The following is a 20,559-nucleotide window of genomic DNA, read 5'->3' on the forward strand; positions in this document are numbered from 1 at the left end:
CCCTGTAACCACTTGTGTGTATTTCAAGCATTGGTCGTGAAGACCATTACAGACACTGAATTGAAGTAAAAAACCACAGCAAGTCTGACAGTGCTGGGGCTCATGAACATAAATTGAAAACTTGAGATTCTCCTCTACTTGACTCAGAAGTGTTAATAGTTCAGGATGTTTTGTTTCTCTTTATCTTTCCTGAATTCGCTTTTGAATTCAGATGGCTACAGATTATAGGCAGTGAATTAATTTATTAAGCTCCCAGAGTGCCTTGGAAAAGGCAGCCTGTGGAGTACATATATATATTTTAAGGTTTTCTAAATAAGGAGCAACTTACCAGCTACATAGAAATATATGAAGCTTAGTGCTGCTAGTTTGATTACATTACATAAATTATTCAATTTTGATCTATATTTTTAATGGTGGTTAAAGCTTTGAGCAATGAAATCTAATTCATACATTCTCTGCCTTAAAGGTATGTGCATTTCCATAGGCAAAGATCAGCCCCTGATCTCAGGAAATGCATGACTATTTATTTTTAAGATCTGGTTGGAAAAACAGCTTGAGGGATTAATGTGGAAAAATACTCTGGATTCTGAGAAAAATGTTTGTTTGTAGATCCATCAGCTCAGGTCCCAAGCATTGTGACTTGATTGGCAATAATTTATGAGAGGGAATTTTTCTGTCTTGACTTCGTGAAAATAGGAAGAAATATTAATGTCAGGCTGAGGAAGGATCTGAATAATGCATGCTGAATTTTTGTACCGTACCAGGTGAAGTTCGTGAAGGGTCCAAATATAATTTGCTTGAGTTCAAGGACCACAGTTAACTATGACCTCAGTTAACTATGACTATAACTCAGTTAACATCATACTACATATGATGTAAGGAATGCATATGCACAACATGAATAGTGACTGCAAGCAAAATCTTGTCAGGATACATTCCAGATAATAAATATTGTCATTATAGGCACAGTTTTCAGTTGCATATCTTGACAGTTCAAGATATTTGTCAAGAACAAGATTAAGGGAAGATGAATATTGAACATATAATCACACAATCCTTTCTCTTGCAATAAAAGACTTCTTGTATTCTTATTTTCACGGTCAGACTGGAAAAATAAGTAGGTTAGATTTTCTCCAAAGCAGGTTAGAGCTGGAAATTTGTTTCTAGATAAGTACTCCAAATTAACATAAATATTCTATATTTACAGAAAATGGGAATATTTTTTGCATTTTAATTGCTATAAACACCTTTAGATAGCAACAAAATCTAGAGAACATCTGTTATATATACCGTGTATAAACAGACTGGAGATTTTTAAATATTTAAATTTGTAAATATTTACATTTTAGATTTAGAATTTGTTGTAAGAGTTTTTGAAACCTTTACAGTAAATTTTCCCTGATGTAATTACATTTTGCATGAATTTTCCAAATTAAGAATGATTTTTAAATTTTTTTGCCCATGTAAAATATCTTTCAAACAATGTCTATACTTGCTGCATATGCAAACATTGAAAGAGTTTGCAAGGCAAGCACTCAGGAGAGAGAAAACACCAAAGTAAAACTTACACAACCAAGCTTAGGTTTGTTCTTCTGTGTTTTATAGATGAAACAGAGCCATGTGCACCATCTTTGTGATAAATAGCTGCATTTATTCTCTTTGTGCACTGTTGCCTGCTGAAATCCTCCTTGGATCTCAAACGTCTCTGTTTTTTTTCTGTTTTAACGATTAGTAAAGATGTCACAGAAAACTGGACCTCACACAAAGCTCAGGTAGGTTCATGTGAAACATCTCCTCCCAACCAGATGTATTAAGCATATGTTCTTCAGAGAAATTCCTTAATTTGGGAAAACATTTTTATATAGAGGTATTTAAAAGATATTTTGTTTCTAAAAAGACGTCTGTGTGAATGGTGAAACAGTTGCTTATCTGCTTTCCTGAACTGTAGCGGTGGAAAGGGGTTTTAACCCTTTAAGTGCAGCGGAAATAAGATGTACAGCTACATAGTCGTCTTTCATGATAGGAAAGAAAGAGACAAGTTTATTCAGAAACACGTTTGGTTTTATAGCATGACTCGCAATTCCAAGAGTAGAGAAAAGGTGATTGGTTCAGAGAGAAGGCACCCCATTCCCAGGGCCTGGTCACACAGCACGAGAGGTGTTCTAACTTTGTTATTAATTCCTTTTTATTTTGACCAAATTATCACCCTGGGAGAAATTCTCCCTAGCTTTGAGCTGGACCAGCTTATCAGCTGGGAACAGAGCTGAAAAGCTCCAGCCTGGAATATTTTTCAGGCTGTAATTTTCTTACTTTCTCAATATGTGTCCCTACACTGAACTGGGCCTTAGATTGAATATTTAAGGTTATCTTGGTTCTAATGTTCTGACCTTCATCACTTGGAAAAAGGGGATGGGCTTGTCCCTGAAAAAGTGCTAACTGCTGAAATGTTTGTCTAACTGCCCTGTTTGTACATACAAACCCGAACTTGGAGGTTTACAAAATGATGTGTCCCCAAAGGGCAACCGTTTAGTAATGTAAACTTACCTGTACTGGGAATTGGGAAGAACATCCATATTTATTAATAGAAAAGCCTTCATAAAATCTTCAGAAATACATGGGATTAGTGACAGTGAGGACAGTGAGGGAGCCAAGTTTCAGGGTGTCTGAGAAAGTTAGACGTCTCAAAAAAAATGCAGCTGAAGATAACAGGTTGTCTGATGAAGATGGCATTCTTATTATGCTAATAGGTTTTGTGCTAAAACAAAATCTTCATTAAAGTCCTCAATTTTGTAAACAGGCTGTCAACAACACTTTTTATATATTCACATTATGTTTTGGCTTATTATTCTTAGTAAAAGTGATGCCAGTTTGCATTACATTTGATTGTGGAATGCTAAACACATCTCAGTGATAGAACATAAAGGGATTTATAGTTTTCTCCTCTATAAGGCTAAGCAAAGCATTTTGTGTACTATAAATACACGTTTAGCTCTTCAGTATGCTTAAAAGTCTCACAATTGCAGGAGGTAAGCAGCACTAAAAACGCATCTCACATTACAATTCAGAGGATGATAGAGGAAAAGGATGGCAAGAGATTTTATGCAGCAGATGAGAAATGAGAGTTTGCAATCTCCATGCCATTAAACAGGGCAGTTAGAGTCAGATCTGCTCTCTTTTCTACATTTCTGGTTATTTGGTTCCTGGCAGCTGGGTGTAAGCTTTTCACGTCTGTTGCTGTTATCATCATTATATGTCGGGGAGGTGAATTAATCAGAGCTGCTTCAAACAGCACAGCAGTGATATTTACTTTTGTAGCTGAAGGATGACAAAGCTCAAGGAAGGAAATTAAAGGAGAGGGGATTTCTTCAACTGTGCTCGTGAACCAAACTTACCCTGAGGATGGAGCCATTGACTGACATGAGACAGAATCTCCTCTGCACCTGTATTTTGATGGCTCCTCCTCACAGAAGACCTGATGTAGGACTGCACAATTAATTTTCCTGGAGTGAAATGGAGCAAGAAGTAGGACTTTGTCATTAGTGGGCTGTTCAACAACCAATTCTGACTGGTAGCATGAAAATAACACCTCTTTTAAACCATTCTGTGGGTCACAGATCCCAGTGGCTTCTTATTGCAGCTTCATTTCACAGTGAGTTGTTCTGTTTTGCTGGAACTTTATGTTTAGTCATTGCCTTCAATGACAACTGAAAACATCTGCTTGGGGCAGCCAAGGGGGCCATTGCAGGACCAATGAACATGAAAAAAGCTCCCTGGAGAAGACAGATGCAAGGGAAGCACCAATAAACTCCTGGCTGCACAACTATCTTTGCTTCCTGGAAAGAAATTATTTGCATCATTTTGCCTGCTGGAAGGACCTGTTCTTTGTTGTTGGTGTAGTCATAGAGGCTGGTGGAAGTGGGATGAGGCTTCATGGCTGTGAACAACTGTCATCAATAGTGTCTTGAAAGGCAATTTCTCTTCTGCTGCAAATGATATGGAAAGGAAAGGGTAACTGAACCACAACCAAAAAGCCTGCAGGGTACCTTACAGTTGTTTATGTCATTGCAAACACTGTTAGGTGAGGTTTAATACTGATTTTGTGAAAGCATAGATGTTGTGCAAAGAATTCTCTTGTTGCCCGTTACATCTTGTACGTAATTGTCTCTGTTTCTGTGCATGTGTTTAGGAATGGGTCAATATAAATAGCAGATAAAACCAAGGAGGTGTGAAGGAGAAAGAGAATCCTGTGGTATAAGGATGGTCCATAGCCCATACCCATGTCAAGTCCCGAAATAAGTTTAGCAAGTGTAATATGCACAAATGAGTATGAGCTGGGTAAATAGTTTTGAGGTAGAACTTTCCCTGCACAGAATTTAGTGCAATCCCTACCTCATTGACATTCTCCTTTGAAGGGATATTATGCTTCCTTTTAATTCTAATTCTAACTCTTCTGATCAAACTAGAATGTTTTGTTGTGCAGGGTTTTTAGATGAAACCCTGAAGTGGTCCTCTTGAAAATTTTTATTAACTGCTCTTTTTCTCCCCGTGTAGCAAAATTTTTTTGATTCCTCTTGTCTATTTCTGAGGAGGATAAACCCTCTCAAGTCTTCCAGCAGCTTTCTCACATGTACAGAATACATAGGTACCTCTTTAATATCTCCTAAATAAATGATTCTGTAGCTTCAGAAGTGTTGTAGATTTGTGCTGATGTTAAATGAAACTACACTTGGAAACCTAAAACATGAACAGAAATTGAAATTTAGTTCCTGTTCTAGAAACTGAGAAGCTCTTTTAAAGGAATGTGCAAGCCAATATAGTAACATAAAGGGACTGATTGCATGCATATCTACAGACAACTCACAAGAGGGGTCAGAGAAAGTTGACATATAAAGGTTTACTTAGAGATTACCTTTGTCACCCTTAATGGTAGCACTTCTGTGACCCAAAATGCAGAAAGATCATCCTTTATTTTCTGCCCAGAGAAACCTTGTCTAGCAAATCTATTGTGCCGCTGTTATAATGCACGTGTTTTTGAGAAAAAGCAAAAGAGATGTAGCTATCCTTCTATTCACATCTCTGAGAAAACAGCTGGTTAGTAAGTTGATGGAGGCAAAAATCTCTCTTTCCATCAGTATCTTTTCCCCTAATAATTAGTAGTTTCCTTGCTACTGCATTGACATACATTTGGCTCTGTTATTAATGAGCTTAACTCCACTGATTATGCTTTGTTGTGGAAATTTCTGTAATATAGAGACCTCTCTGGCTCTGCTGGACTGGGTTCATTAATACATAATATAGGGAAGTGTAGCCCTGTCACCTTTAAGACTGACCTACTGAGGATCTTGCTCCAATTCCTCATTTAAGAGTGGTTTCTGTGACAATGCACCTGCTCACACTAGAAATAAAACTGATGCTCTCTATCCACTTGGTATGAAAAAGAATACAATAACTACAACAGCTCTAACTCTGCTTTGTGCTGGTTTGTTAAGTGTGATAAATTGATATAAAAATGTCTTTTATATGTGAATACACAGTAGAAGAAAAACAATTAATTAGAACTTGGATTAACTGAGCATCAATGTTTATTGTGGAAGTGGTCCCTGCTGCTATATAGAAAGCCTCAGTCCTCAAGAGTCTGTGACTAAAGGACACCAGACTGAATCACTTAAGTAGTCGTGCCGTCAGTAAACATTAATGAAGTTTGCTTTTGCATACTAATAATGGAGACTCTGGTTTCTATCGTGTGAATCTTTATTATCCTCTAACTAAGAAAGCAATCCAGCTGCAAAAATATTAGTAGTAGGAAGGGATGACCATAACAGTTACTGCTATCCATCTGTGCATGAATTATCTGGCTTATGGGATCTACCAAGATGCCCTTGGCACGCAAGCACTGGTTCAGTCAGCTGATATCCACTGTGCCCCAAATGCAGTGTAATTGCAATGAAACTCAAGAGAAAGGAGGATTACTTTGTGCAGCAGTCTTGCTCTCTTTGATGTGATTCATAACTGCACTTGAAAGATGTTCAGGATATGCAGGTACCAGGTTACCTCCCCAGAGCCCAGCGCTGGCTGTGGCGGTTCCCTGCACAGTGTGTGGTTTGGTATTTCTGCCATCTGCTTTGCACCTGAGCTTACCTGCAGTGAAGAGAACTGAAGTTAGAAGCCCAAGGCTTCAACTCTTCCCTCAGAACTGTAACTGTGTGTGTGAGGAGGTAATGAAATTGCCTAAACTGACAATAATCTCTGCAAAGGAAATAAATATCCTTTTATCAGAAAGCATGCAGCCGAAGTCTGTATCTGAGATGTCTTGGCATGAGAGGATCCATGCAGGGACTGGGAACTTTTGTTTGAAAGCTGAATTTATTGTTTGATTGTAGAAATGAAACCTTTCTGCAATACAACTTGAGGGTCCATTAAAAAGGTTTGCTGTGGCTACTGCTGCAATTCCTTATGTCTTTCTTTTTCAACCTGACTGTTTCTTTGCTTTTGTGGCCATTAGCTGTACTCCTGCCCTGCAGATTTTCCATTTCTTTTATGAATACGGTCTACTGATACCAACACATTAAGATCTACAATGCTTGTGCAGTAGAAAGGGTTTTATAAGTCTTTTAAAAGTTAGAAAGAGAAGCACAGATAATCCCACTTTGGTGGTTCTTGAATTTTCTTTGGAAACATTTGTGTGCAGCGTTTGACATCAGAGTACAAACCTTTTAAAAGTTGTCACTAATTCATTCCAAAGAGGCATTCCTGGATTCACAGTATTAAATTAACAGTGTAGGATGCGTTGCAGCAATATGGTATTTGTGTACAAATATTCAGCAGCCATGATGAAAATTAATTCCAGGATGAGATTAATCTACATATTCATCTTCTTCAGTTGTGTTCAAAATGGAAAGCAAGAACACTTGAGAAGCAAAGTTAGATTAACTAGCAATGTATGAATATTCTGGGCTTGATTATCTGTTTTAAAGACTACAGTTTTTCAACTGAAAAGAATCACCACAGCATTGTTCCTCTTATCTTGTACTTTATAACAATGGTTGGCTTTCGTGTGTCTCCCTGCAGCCTGGATTTTAAATTTGTATCTTATTCTCTTTTGACAGCGTTTGTCTTTCTTGCCTCATTGGCTCCAGATAATTATTTATACCAATTTTACTTTCAGATTTTTGTAGCCTTGACAGCTTTGCCTACAGGGATATTTTCCTGGTTTACCATACAGTTTCATAACCACCTGTCTGTTCTGTTGAGATCAGGTTCTTTAATAATTCTCCTGTATTGACAGCAAGAGGTAACTCATGGTGCTGCACTTCTACAGACCACACTTCAGGGTGCTGCCAGTCTTGAGCCCCTTGCATGTCAGAAGTGGAGACAGTTTCACTCTCCTGCCCCCGTGGTGGAGCACAAACTCTTTTAGGCACCATGACATTGAAGTTTTAGCACCACAGTTTTTATTTAAGTTCTGTGCCAGGAAAGAAAGAAAGAATTTGGTTCTTCACAGAAATGTTCCTATTACCACTTAAATGCTGCCATTGCTACTGCAAGAGCTACAGCTCTGATCACTTCTTATGCCTGAGTGACAAACAGCACTCAGATCCCTGTTATTCTCAGTTTACACTGTAAGGAACATCTGACTATAAAATAGATGTCCATCTATTGTCTGCACAATGGGGAATTCTAAACAAGTCAAAATAATCTCTCTGGGAATTTTCTAGCCAAGTTGGAAAATGCCTAAGGAGTTTCCAGACCTACAGACCTAGCAAGAATCCGGCATGTGAGGACGGAGATAACATTTTCAACAAGTTAATTCTACCTCAAACACTTAAAGCATTTAACTTGAAAAAAAATTTAAATCATAGCTTTATTTTGCTTTCTCTTCCAAGAAAATGGCAAAATTATATATTGCCTTTTTTTTCTGACTCCTTCATACAGTTCCATGTAACATTGACTGAAACAGTAATTTTAAGCCCACTGATTTGTAGCATAGTTTTTTAGAAATGGCATAAACAAGAACAAAATGATGAGTACATGTAGATATTTTCTATGAGATAAATGATTCAGAGTAAATGTGACAATTTAATTCTCTAAGATATTCCAAAGTGCCCTTTTCTCTTTTTCCTTTGTTCTTTAGATTTGTTTTTTTAGTTTGAGAAAAGGTAACCTTTTTTGGGGTTTTTTGGGTTTTTTTGAGTGAGACTTGATCTTGGCAAACTGAGATTGCAGATGCTGGCAGAGAAAGGAGTCATGGATGTTGCTGGAGCCAGAATCAATCACAACAAAAATTGCAATTTCCACATGTCCCAGTTGCTGTTCAAGGGCAGAGAAGTCATACCTGTGGGAGACTGCTGCTTGCTCTTTCATCCACCACTTGCTGAGACAGTCAGTGGGAAAATACTTTAGACATGTTGGTTTTATAAAGGTGGTAAATCCTTGGCTCTATCAAAAATAATGGAGGTTTTCCCACCAGATTTTAAAGTGCACAGATCTGTTTACTCCTCATTTCTGTGGTGGTACTCTCTCACCTCCCACCCCCCACCAGGGCTTCTGTTTCAATAAGACGGTTCTGGAATCTCACAGGACTGTCAGTCTGGGGGGCTCACACTCCTGCCCTCAGTATGTGGTGAGTTCCCTCACACTGTTGCTGTCTCCCTTGGAGATGGGAAAGCTCCCTATACCCTGCCTTGCCTTACTCTTAGAGGCATCTGTGTGTCCCAGGGGATGCTTTGTGCCCTCTGAGAGCTCAGATGAGAGAAGACACATTTCAAAGTGGGCACATTCAAGTGGCTGGGCTGGTACTATGACACTCTGCTGGTAAGTAGAAATCTTCTGCAGGCATCTTGTCTAAAAATCGTGTATGTGTATATATATGTATGGATACATATAGAAAGTATATATGCATATATATATATTATATATATTTATGGGTATACCCCACATATAAAATAGCTTTTATAACCTTTCCCATATGGAAACCTTCCCTGCCCCCATGTTATGGCCTGGCTGCTGTTAGCATGGAATTCAGTTGCAGTTTGCATCAAACAGCTGGCTTACAGACAGCTGCCAAGTGTGTCTCTGCTGTGATGTCCATACACTCAGATGTCTACGGACAATGACTGGAAGAAGGAGTGAATTAGTATTGCTATTATTTTGTTATCTATGTCCTTACATTCTTGCATTATTTTTTTTTTTAAGGCCTGAAGCATATGTTTCACAATCCCATTTACTCCCATTAGCACACAGACATACTCTTGACTTTTAAAACAGATGCGTTATCAAATCCATTTTAAAAATAGTTTGTACCTACCCCAGGGAGATCTGGAGTCCTTTAAAGCCTACAGCAATTTGCATTCAGAAAAAAATGTTCAAGTCAAGCTTTATCAGCTCATACTGTGCACAGTTTGGTGTGTTCAGAGTGGATTGTGAAAAAATAAGGGCTTTGTTATTTGTAGCAGTGTGAACATAGGGCTGATACAGTGTTTGGGATAAAAGAACAGGTTATTTCTATTCAATAAAAGGAACAAAATCAGTGTTTTGGACCTTGCATCCTCTGCTTGATTAGAGGCGTTAATTATTTCAGCATAATCACTGTCTGTGTTCACGAAGTGTGGTCCCCTCAGGACTGCTGTGCTACCTCTTATCAGCTGCCTGTGAATGGCAGCACTCGGCTCAGCCGTAGCTGTGCTTTGCAAAGCATGTCAGATGGGGTCAATAGATCTTTTCAGCTCCTACTTTACAGCCATGTATCTGCCTGAGTGCTCTTTAGTTATTTATACGCTTTGGGTAACTGGGCATTACAAGAGGAAAAGTCATTTTCCTTCTGCATGTTTTTAGTTCTGCGCTGTTCCAACCTTATCTTCAGTTAAGTTTTAGAGAACTCTTTTGGGATAAGAGTGCAGAAAGTTTGTTGGGTCATCTTTTGGGAAAGTTTGTGGGGTCATCTGCAAACCTGCTTGTAAAGATTTCCACTGCATTTCTGCCGTAATCCTAGATGTGTCCCAAAGGATCAGTCAAGGGTTTAACTCCTTGAGCTTCTTATGGATGCAGCTACTTGTTGACAACAGGAAATGTGTGTATTTCCTAAGGGGAGATTCTAGATTCTTCAGCCTGTAGAGTCAACAATGTGGTTCATAAGCTTAATAGAGGCGGAAAAAAGGAACAGACGGGGAAACCAAGACTTTAAAATTAGTGTGATATCAAGTGCTGCTAACTTTCTGATGACTCCTATATATCTTCAAATCTACAAGATTCCACTCCCACTGTTTATTGAGTCAAGCTATTGTTGACATTACCATTCTTCAACATTGTTTTCTATATTTCCTCATGCTGAGTAATTGCTCTTGCCTCCTTTCATCTTTTCTGTAGAACATGAGTTATCCTGAGAGAATTCTTTATGTTAGCAGCAAAATTATGTCTTAGAGTGGATATTACAGATTTATTTCCTATCTGAAATTGCCTATCATTTTTTAATCTCAAAGAACAATCTCTTCTTCTTTGGTAACATCTTCTTTGAACTAAGCCTTCATGAGTTTTCCTGCATCCCTTAAAAGAGAAAAAGTAAGTCTAATGCATTTCTTCCTAGTCTGTCACCCTGAATTCTTGTACTGCCAGGTCATAATTCTAAAAGAAAGAAATGATTGGGAAAAAAAAAATCTTAAATAGTAAATTTTAAATTAAGGAACCAGCACATCATTTGAATTCAGTGCAATATATGAGCATTTCCACCGATCTGAAACACAATTCACGGTTGGCCGCACACTGGCAAAAATGTTCTCTGGTGCTCTCTTGCTGCAGGTCATATAATTCAGACCTGTTAACAGCTTCAGGAGCAAGCTGGAGCTTTTTAAATAATAGTTTTCAATAATTATAATTGCAGACCTGTCATGCAGTCGGGAATGCTGCAGAGAAATTCAGTGAAGAAGAGAGACCTGCAAATTTCAGGAAAAAGTCGTTGCTGCCTCTAAGGACAATTGAATTAGAAATAACTCTTTCATGACGTGCCAAGAGAGCAGCTGGAGATCAAGCACAATCCATGGCTGAAATACTTGAAAGGTGGGCTGAAAAACAAAAAAATAGCGGTTTTTTGCATTTTCTTTTCCATGGTGTGTAAGATCTTCCAAAGACTTATTTTTCCTTTTTTCCCTTTTCTTTTCTTTTTAACATCCTACACGTTAGATCAGGTGCCTGAAACAATAATGCTATCCAACAACACAGTTAGCCAGGTTCCCTTACTTCACATTTACTACATTTATATTTACATTTACATTGTGTGGGGGTCATTATTATTTGAGTCTTTCAGAGGCCTTATCAACAAACTTAGAAAAAACTGAAACAATTTAGTAAAGTGGGAAACAAGAGGCAGTTAAAACCAGAAGCATGTGAGCAATCACAGTTACCTTCAGCATGGACATGAGCAGTGTTTTGGAGGTAATACAGTCCAGTCATCTCTGTTACAAAAGAGAAACAGCTGTAAGGGAAGGTCTCTCTGCAGCAGAAAATCGTAGCCTCCCTACCTACTGATTTAGGAAAACAGGGGAACAGATTTGAAAAGGGAAAATCTTTTTGAACTTCCTGACTGTGGTGAAGGAAATGACATTCTATGGGGCCTCTGTAGGAACAGATTTGCTGCTGACAGGGCTGAAGACTGCCCAGGTGTGCTGGGGAACCTGTTTTCTTCCCTCCCTGGTTGCAAAATCACTCCCCAGGAGGCCCGTTTGTTGTTATTTTGGATTTTCTTCGACTACTTCTGCCTGCCTGGTCCCTGTTCCCCAGCTTTCTGAAGCACAGCAAACTTTCTTTCTTTCACTTGTAAATTTTGCTATGTGTTTTCATCACTCTGTGTGGCAGTGTTTTCATATCAGAGAACATCTTACACTGCCGTACCATTTCTCTGAGACTTGCCAAGTCTCCTCACTGACTTTTATCCCCTCTTTCTTCCTTCCATCCCTGTGTGACTCCAGGCTGTTCTTTCACTTAGAAAAGAAAAGCCAGACACTGTGTGAGATCCAAAGCTTGGGATGTATCTGACTTGACTATCATGCTTGTTAGTCAAACTTCAATAATTTCTTAGAGCATCTTGTGACAGAGGATTTTTACTTAGCAGAATCAGTTATCCAAGTTTTCAATGAATTACGCTTATGCTGCTCCATCTCCTCCCAGTAGTGCATCTAGACTGTTCCTTAATTTTATGTTCTTCAAATAAATGAAAAACAAAGAATGCTGCAAAACCCAGAGGCCACGTAAAAATTTCCATTTTTCAGAGAGTGTTAGATGTGCTTGTCTTTCAAGCCTGCACAAGTTCTGCTGTCATAGTAGTGATTTAGTGGATTGCAAAGAAGATGAAGAATTTCAAGGCGTTAAAGCAAAATAGTTTAAATCTTGCCTAACTGAAGACAAAGAAAGAATTTTTTAAAAAAACTTTGTTTTTCATCAACTAAGATAGCTTTTCTGTTTCCCCAAACACGTCATATCTTTCCATGTAAATCACTTTGGAAGGTGGATGGGCTCATTCGGTGTCAGCAATTTCAGTGTCTCTATCATTCTGGTATCGGTGACATTAGCTGATACCCGTGGTTTTAGTATTGGAAAGCATTTAGGTACAAATTGCATCTGACTGGGGATATGTGGAAGTTTTCATCCAGTCTGGTTTTCCTAATTGAAAAATGCTTGAGGCAGGAACTAAAACTCTGTCTGAAGAGGCTGATCTTTACCCAAAGAATACAAACAGCATCATAAATTTCCGATAACCTCCTGAAGAAAGAAGCCTGATCCTGATGCAAATGCTAAGTAACATAATATCTTGATGAACAGAGTTTCAACATGAGAAAATTATAAGAAATAAACCCAAAATTATTCAAAGTATTAGCTGCAAATTTATACAGCTGCTTTTATTTCTGAGCAGATTATGATCCTGATATTTCAAAGTTGCTGAAAATAAAGCAGGGACAAACTCATGCTGGAAATATATAAGTGGTATTTCTCAGATGTCTGGGAGATGGCATGCACAGATGCAGATGAAGCAACAGATTATGTCATACTAACCCATGATTAAAAGCAAAGCCAAACCTAGTGAAAAAAAATGAAAGTGTTATAAAACCTATCAATCAGTCAAAGAATTTTTCAAATGATAAGGTGTACATTAAGATTTGGTGTAAATAAATTCTGATACCCTGTTGGGCTATCATTACCCTAAGCTACCAGCATATTATCTCCATGAAACTAGAACTCCTACACAGGTGTTTTTCCAGCTGTTGTTCAGCTCCATGGACAAACAGGACTCTGCTTATCACACATTTCAAGGATAGGGATCCTGCAAATGCCATGAGTTTTTTTTGGCTTACTGGCTCAGTGACTCAACAAAAAGGCAGAATCTAAGTGAGAACTTGCCATGGTTGAACCCCAGCTGGCAACCAAGTCCCACTCAGCTGCTCACTCGCTCCCCCATCAGCAGGATAGGGGAAAGAATGGAAAGGGTAAAAGCCAGAAAACTCGTGGGTTTAGATAAAGACAGTTTAATAGGGAAATCTGCACATTTAAGCAATGCAAATCAAGGAATTGATTCACTGCTTCCCATGGGCAGGCAGGTGTTCAGCCGTGTCCAGGAGAGCAGGGCCCCAGCATGCAAAAGGGTGACTTGGGAAGACAAATGCCATCACTCCAAATATCCTCCTCTTCCTCCTTCTCCACTCCTCTCTGTATGGTGAGTGTGATGTCACATGGCCTGGAATATCCCTTTGGTCAGTTTGGGTCACCTGTCCTGGCTGTGTCTCCTCCCAGGCTCCCAGGCATCCCCAGCTTCCTCACCACTGTGGAAGTATGGAAAGCAGAAAAAGCCTTTGCTCTGTGGAAGCCCTGCTCAGGAATATCAAGGATGTCTCTATACTATCAACCCTGTGTTCAGAACAAATCCAAAGTACAGCCCTATACTAGTCTCTGTGAAGAAAATTAACTCTACTCCAGCCAAAACTAGCACACAACTTCACTTTATATATAAAGTTTGTATATAAAGCTTGGACCAATGTTACCAACACAAAGAAATATGTGATGAGCTTACCTGAGCTTACCTTTGGCATGTTTTTCTGATTCAAGCTTCTTTAAGTTTCACACAGACATGTTTAGTCTTTCTCAGCTGTTAGAAATGTAATTTCCTTGCCTTTATTAAGAAGATTAATGAAGTTACATATTGGGACTCTTTCTTCCTACTAGTCTTTTCCATTCCTTGGCCTGGTACATCATACAGTGTGATATTTCATAACAAAATTATTCCATGTTAAGTAAAGTATTTTTAAAGAATTGTTGTGAAACCTCATTATTAATAATTACCTTCATTTCTATTCAAAACAACAAAAAACTAGTGGTTAAGAATATAAAACAAAGAAGTAATAAATGTAATTAGGTAAGATCTGGATTTTGCCTGAATCAAAATAATAATAAAGAAATATTTTGCATCATAAGGAGTCTTAGGCCTTTGGGCAAATATCTATGATTAACAGTATGTATAGATTTTATTCCTCTTTGTTGTCCCTGCCTCACAGCAATTTGCATTTGCAGGGGAGCTACCCAATCACTGCCTCAATTTCTCCTTCTGTAAAGTAGGGGGTATATAACCATGCTTAATCCATTTTTATACAGATGAATGATGAGTCCTGTACAAGTTTTCTTTTTCTTTTGCTGGCTCTTGAATAGAGAATATGAGGCTTTGTTCTGAGTTTTTCAAGAGAGAATTTACTGCTGGGAGAAACTTCTGCTGTAACAAAGACCTCCCTCACTTAAGCACTGGAACAAGTTACTGTCTTTCCCTTTCTTCTATTTAATTTCCTTTTTATCAAATATTGGCTTGCTGGGCACCTAGAACAGACCCAGCAGATGCTGATGGGGCAAGGTTGAGAAGACGTTTCTTTTGGCTACTTGTTGGCAGACATTGTATGAGTGCTAGAGAAAGGTTCTTTAGGTTTCATTGCTGCAGTGATCTGAGGGAAAAAAAAAGGCAGAGGCGACATGCAGTGCTTGAGCTAAAGAAGATAAGAAATTTTGCTGATTACACTGAATCTTGCATTCCTGAGCCCCAGCTGGTGAGCAGGGGACCCTTGCAATGCCATCTGGTCACCCAGAAGTCAATATATGTGAGGAGGGAATCATAGAATTATTTGTGTTGGAAAAGACCCCTAAGATCATTTAGTCCAATCATAATCCCAGCACTGCCCAGTCCATTACTAAACCATCTCCCCAGGTGCCACAGTTACACGTCTTTTAAATATTTTCAGGGATAGTGACTCAAGCACTTCCCTGGAGAGTTTGTTCCAATGCCTGACCACCCTTGCAGTGAAGAATTTTTTCCAAATATCCAATCTAAACCTCTCCTGGAACAATAAACTGAGGCCTGTCCTGTCTCTTGTTACTTGGGAGAAAAGACCTTTCAACCCCCTCTTCCCACCCCTCACTGCAGCCTCCTTTCAGGTGTTTGTAGAGAGTGATAAGGTCATCCCTGAGCCTCCTTTTCTCCAGGATGAACAGCCCCAGCTCTCTCAGCCATTTCTAACAGGACTTGTGCTCCAGCCCCTTCACCAGCTCTGTCATCCTTCTCTGGACTGGGTCCAGTACCTCAATGTCCTTCCTGGAATGAAGGGCCCAGAACTGGATATGGGATTCAAGGTGTGAATACTAGAGCAGCAAGAATGACACCAAGTCTGCAGACAGCCCTGGCAAGCTCCCCTAAGGTCCTGTGTATGTTTTGTATAAAGATTGATTGTCCTTCTGCAACATTACAATTAATTTCCTTTCAATGGTATCATATGTAATTTTCGCATAAGAACGTTAAACATTTCGTCTGGACCTAGTAATGCAACAGGTTCCTTGGCTAGCTAAAATTAAGCTGTGGTGCCTGTTTTAGAATTAGTCTAATTTTTGTCTATTTAATAATAAAGGAAGAATGAGCACAACCTTTGTGCCTGTATGACACGGTACCTAAATGTTAGGAGAGAAGCAGTGCATTGGATCTGATGGTCTGAGAGGGTGAAACTACAGCAGCTCCATGCCCCACGTCCAACCAGCAGTGAAACTGAAGATTCATTCCCAATTAGCACAGCTACACACGGCACATATATGCATCATAATATACAGCATATACAAGTTGGCCACACAAATCAGACAGACATACAGAACATTCATATGAGAACAGACAGTTGTTCCTTGGTATAGCAGCAAGAGTTGTAGAGAGATAATATAACAAGTTTTGAATGTAAATTATTATTCAGAAATTACAGCAGACTCCAAGGACGGGCAATTAAAAAACTATGAAAGCATCCTTACAATAAGATTTAAAAAATAAGAGTTTATTTCAGCTGGAAATAAAGAGTGTTGGGGAAAAAAAAAAGTATCTGTTTTCATAAATTATAGAACACCTAATCCTATTCAAATTCTCTCACCTTTCCACTTTGGTATTCTGTAGTTATGGTCCTCAGTGGAGCTATATAATCAGTATTTATGCTTTACATATAGACATGGCATTTCAAGGCAGAGCACAGAGACCTAAAAGCAGAACATTTTCAAAGCTTAGTAAATACTAAAGAACTCTTTCAATTGAAGCTACTGTTCATTTTTTTACAAAAACTTAAGAACATTTTTATTTTTTTTAGTGGCAAGTGGTGTTTAATGGTGATGACTTGAAGGCATAGACTGTAGATGCTCTAATATCTTTCTTTTCAGCAAACCTGTGTTTCATAGGAAATGTTTGTGACAATGCTGTCTCTTTGTTTTATTTGGAAAAGGAGTAACACACTCAAAACAAAGTTTAAAACCACGTGGGTCTGTAAGCAACACACCAGGAAAATCTATCAATCAAGTAAGCTCCCTGTGTTCTAAAAGTTTTGTCCTCAACCTGGAAATGTGGGTGTTCTTGTTGGTTTTACACCTCAAGTGTGCTATATGTCTATAAGAGATAGACATATAGATAGCAATTGTATAGCTGTAGATATATAGATAGCAATAGATATAGATAGCATTTTTTATGACCCAAAACATGAAGGGGTAAGAAACATCATATCTTTTTTCCTTTTTTTCTTTCTAGATATATATTTTGTCTCTTTCCTCAATGATCTAGGAGTGTTAGATGCATGAAGCTGTCACAATATATTTACTAGATGCAAGAAATCAAGCATTTAACAATTAGGATATCTACTGAAATTCCAATATAGTAACAGAGGTGATGCTTTCTATATCAATTTGTCATTTGAAAGGTGGCTCTTACTGTGATGTTCCTGATTAAAATGTATCAACAAAAAGAAGTTGAAATAAAACCTGACAATTTTGTCATATCTCTATCAAGAGCAGCAGTATGTCTTTTGACTTTTCTGAAGTGGTAAAACTTGATACCGGATTCACTTTTTCCAGTGTCTAAGGATTTCCTTATGTACTGTGTATAAAATTACAAGTCTAGCTTTTACATTTCACCTCTAAAAAGTGGTGATGCTTTTACTACTTAAAGTATGGCTTTCTTGCATTGCTGGAGGTTTTTTTAGGCACAACAAGAGGAGTTAAAGAGGCTTCTAGGTGCATTTTTTGTTGTTGTGGATCAGAGGAAAAGCCAAGCTTTTTGGTGGTATTGAGTCTATATTCCTTCAGTTCTCAGGAAATTATATTACCTTGAAAACAACAAAGCCCATTTTTTTTTTATAAAATTCATTTTATGTTGAAGAAAAAGCAATGAATCAGGATATAGTCTAATTTCTTAAAACTCTGAAAATAAAAGTCTGTGTTTGTAATTCTGTAAATTCCCCCAGATTGTTGCCAGGAAAAGAAATTGTGCAGAGAAGGTGATCTCATTTGGAAGTGACATTGCAGAGATCAGAGGCACTGAATGGCTTTCATCTCTGCCTACAATTCACTTCCTTTGAGAAACCACATATGTTCAAATAAAAACATAGGCCAAATTAGGTTTGTGACAGCCGGTCTCCTGCAAATGTACATCATCTTCAAATACGCATTGGAGAGGAGAGTTTAAATTTGTCTATGAATCCTAATCCTCTCAGGATAACATCAGAATTATCCAAACACTGTCACAGCCTCTAGGTTAAGTAACAGCATCCAAACCTGAGTACATCTGTCAGTGGCAGATTGCAGCTAACACCATGCAATTGGCACCATGCAGCCAGAGACTGATTAGAAAGAGCCAAGTGATTTTGCTGCTAAGTTCTTTTCTTTTGTTTGCTAATTAATTAATGTATACATTAAATTAAAAAAAAATGGAAATTTCCTGGTTTGCATTGAAATAACTTTTAATTAGGATATATAAATTTTTGAAGGTTTTTTTTTTGTAAATGTCTGCTGTAATTTTGCAGGAGAGTAGCTAAATGTGTTTAGACATAACTTATTTCAATTCTGCAATAGCTCTCTGCAAGATTCTCTTTTAGTTTATAGATTAAATTTATTACTGGACACATTTTTCAACCTACTGAATTCCCCTTGACAGTTAAAAATATTGGATGTTTGCTATTTCAGAAGTCTTCTATTTAGCTAAAGCATTTGGAAGTTATCTACTGTCCTCCTACTTTGAGGTTTCCCTATGTCTAAACAAAGATTTCTCCTACACCTAAATCTGCCCATCAATGATCAGTTGCTATTTGGCAGACAACTTAATTCAGGAAAAGAAAAAAAGCATAGTAGATGGGTATAAAAAAATATGGTGCTGATTAAAAAACCCCTTTATAAATAGATGCAATAAAGATATCTGACTTTCTCCATTACCACTAACGATGGGGGTGTTTGTTCAAAATAAATATGTGCTATACAATAAATTTAATATATTATTTTCCTTACCTGAGAAGCTGCAGGCATCATTCCCTCTCATGGATGAGCAAAGAAGAAAACCAGAAAAGTATTTATATACTTTATATATAATATAAATATATATATATGCACACACAATATATATATGTGTATATATATACTTTTTATATAAATCCATATTTTATACATATACACTTTATATTCATACTTTATATATATATACTTTATATACAATACTGCCACATGTTAGAGCTCACCTACTTCATTCCTTTGCCCTCAAAAGGAGACGACAAATAGGGGAAGTGTTTCAAGTCGAGTTTGTCTCCTACTTCAGCATGAAACCCATGTAATAGACTGTATGCAGAACAGATTGCTTTTAGAAAATTAGTTTTAATTTTCCTTCCATGTACGTGTATGTCTCCAAAACCAGAATTGAATTCAGCATCAGCTGGATGTGCCTGTACCTGAGTACACTCTGAGCTGCACCCTGCAGAGGTGACAGCACCGTGGTGGGCAGAGGTGACAGCACCGTGGTGGGCAGAGGTGACAGAAGGGATGGAGCAGAACGGATGGAGGGGGCTCTCATTGCCCAATGTGGCTGGAAGTACAGCCACACTCTCTGCCATATGTATTTGTACAACAAAGGAAGCAAACCCAATCTTTCAATCTAGGTCCAAATTAAGGAATTTGGACCTGGAATTTATTTAGGAAGTAGAAGCACAGAAGATGGTAGATTGGGTTTGTAAGAGCAGGAAAGTGTTTGGCTTGCTATTGATGATGGCGAAGGTGAAAACCTGAGAAAGAAAATTATATTCTGTAAAGCAGAAATGTGGTTTGAAAGAGAAAAGTGTTTGAAACCTGCCCCAAAATAGGGTAACTGCACCACTCATGCTGTTTGTAGGCCTTGGTCCTGAGCTGCAGACTTTATGAGTTGTGCTGTGTTTGGCATGGTGCTGAGGGGCTGGACAAGGGCTCAGAGGAGCTGAGCTTACTGACAGGCACAGGGATGCCACTGAGCTGCTTGGCTGGGTAACCTGGAGGCCAGTGGTAAAGATGTGGATACACATGCCATCCAGGCAGAACAGCAACAGAGCTCTTGCAAGCCATCCAGGTGTGTTTTCCAGAAGCCTCAGGGATGTCACTGCTTCTGAGGGATCTTTGCAGAGCCTTTGACCAAGCTCTACAACCATTCACACCATCCACCCTCGACCCATGCCACCTCTCAGGACATGTCTGGGGTCTGACTCTCTTGCAGAACTGTCAGGGGGCTGCACCCTGACCCAGACCCCATGTCTAGCAGCATTTTATACTGCTCTCAAAATCATCTGTGTCCCTCCCAGTGAGGCAGGCCATACCTTTCTGCTCTCTTGAGTTCCCTTGAGTCCTGTGAGGAGCAACCGACTGCTGACCTAGCTGTGTCTGGAGGCCTCTTGAATGCACAGTGAGTTTTGGCAGGTAAGGAAGAATCCATCCTGTGTGCAATTGATTCCACCCTTCCTCACAGGGGCATTGAGGAGTTTTCACCTCTTCCCACACTGTGACACCAAGAGTCCCTTACCCAAGTGTGCCCTGTCCTCAATACTGTCTGCTCCCTCCAGAGTAAGAGTGTGCTGTTTCACAGGTAGGATGCAAAGGCTACATTTGCTCTGTACAAACAATTAAATAACACAGCACATCTGCAGATCAAAGCAGATGTTTGTGGAGACCTGAAAGATGCCATTCAGGGGAGTTTATTTTGGACTAGTTCTTGCTTTCTTGGTGGACTGCATGCTGTTTGGG

This window comes from Sturnus vulgaris, chromosome 2, assembly GCF_052056855.1.
Source record: "Sturnus vulgaris isolate bStuVul1 chromosome 2, bStuVul1.hap1, whole genome shotgun sequence".
Classification (NCBI taxonomy): domain Eukaryota; kingdom Metazoa; phylum Chordata; class Aves; order Passeriformes; family Sturnidae; genus Sturnus; species Sturnus vulgaris.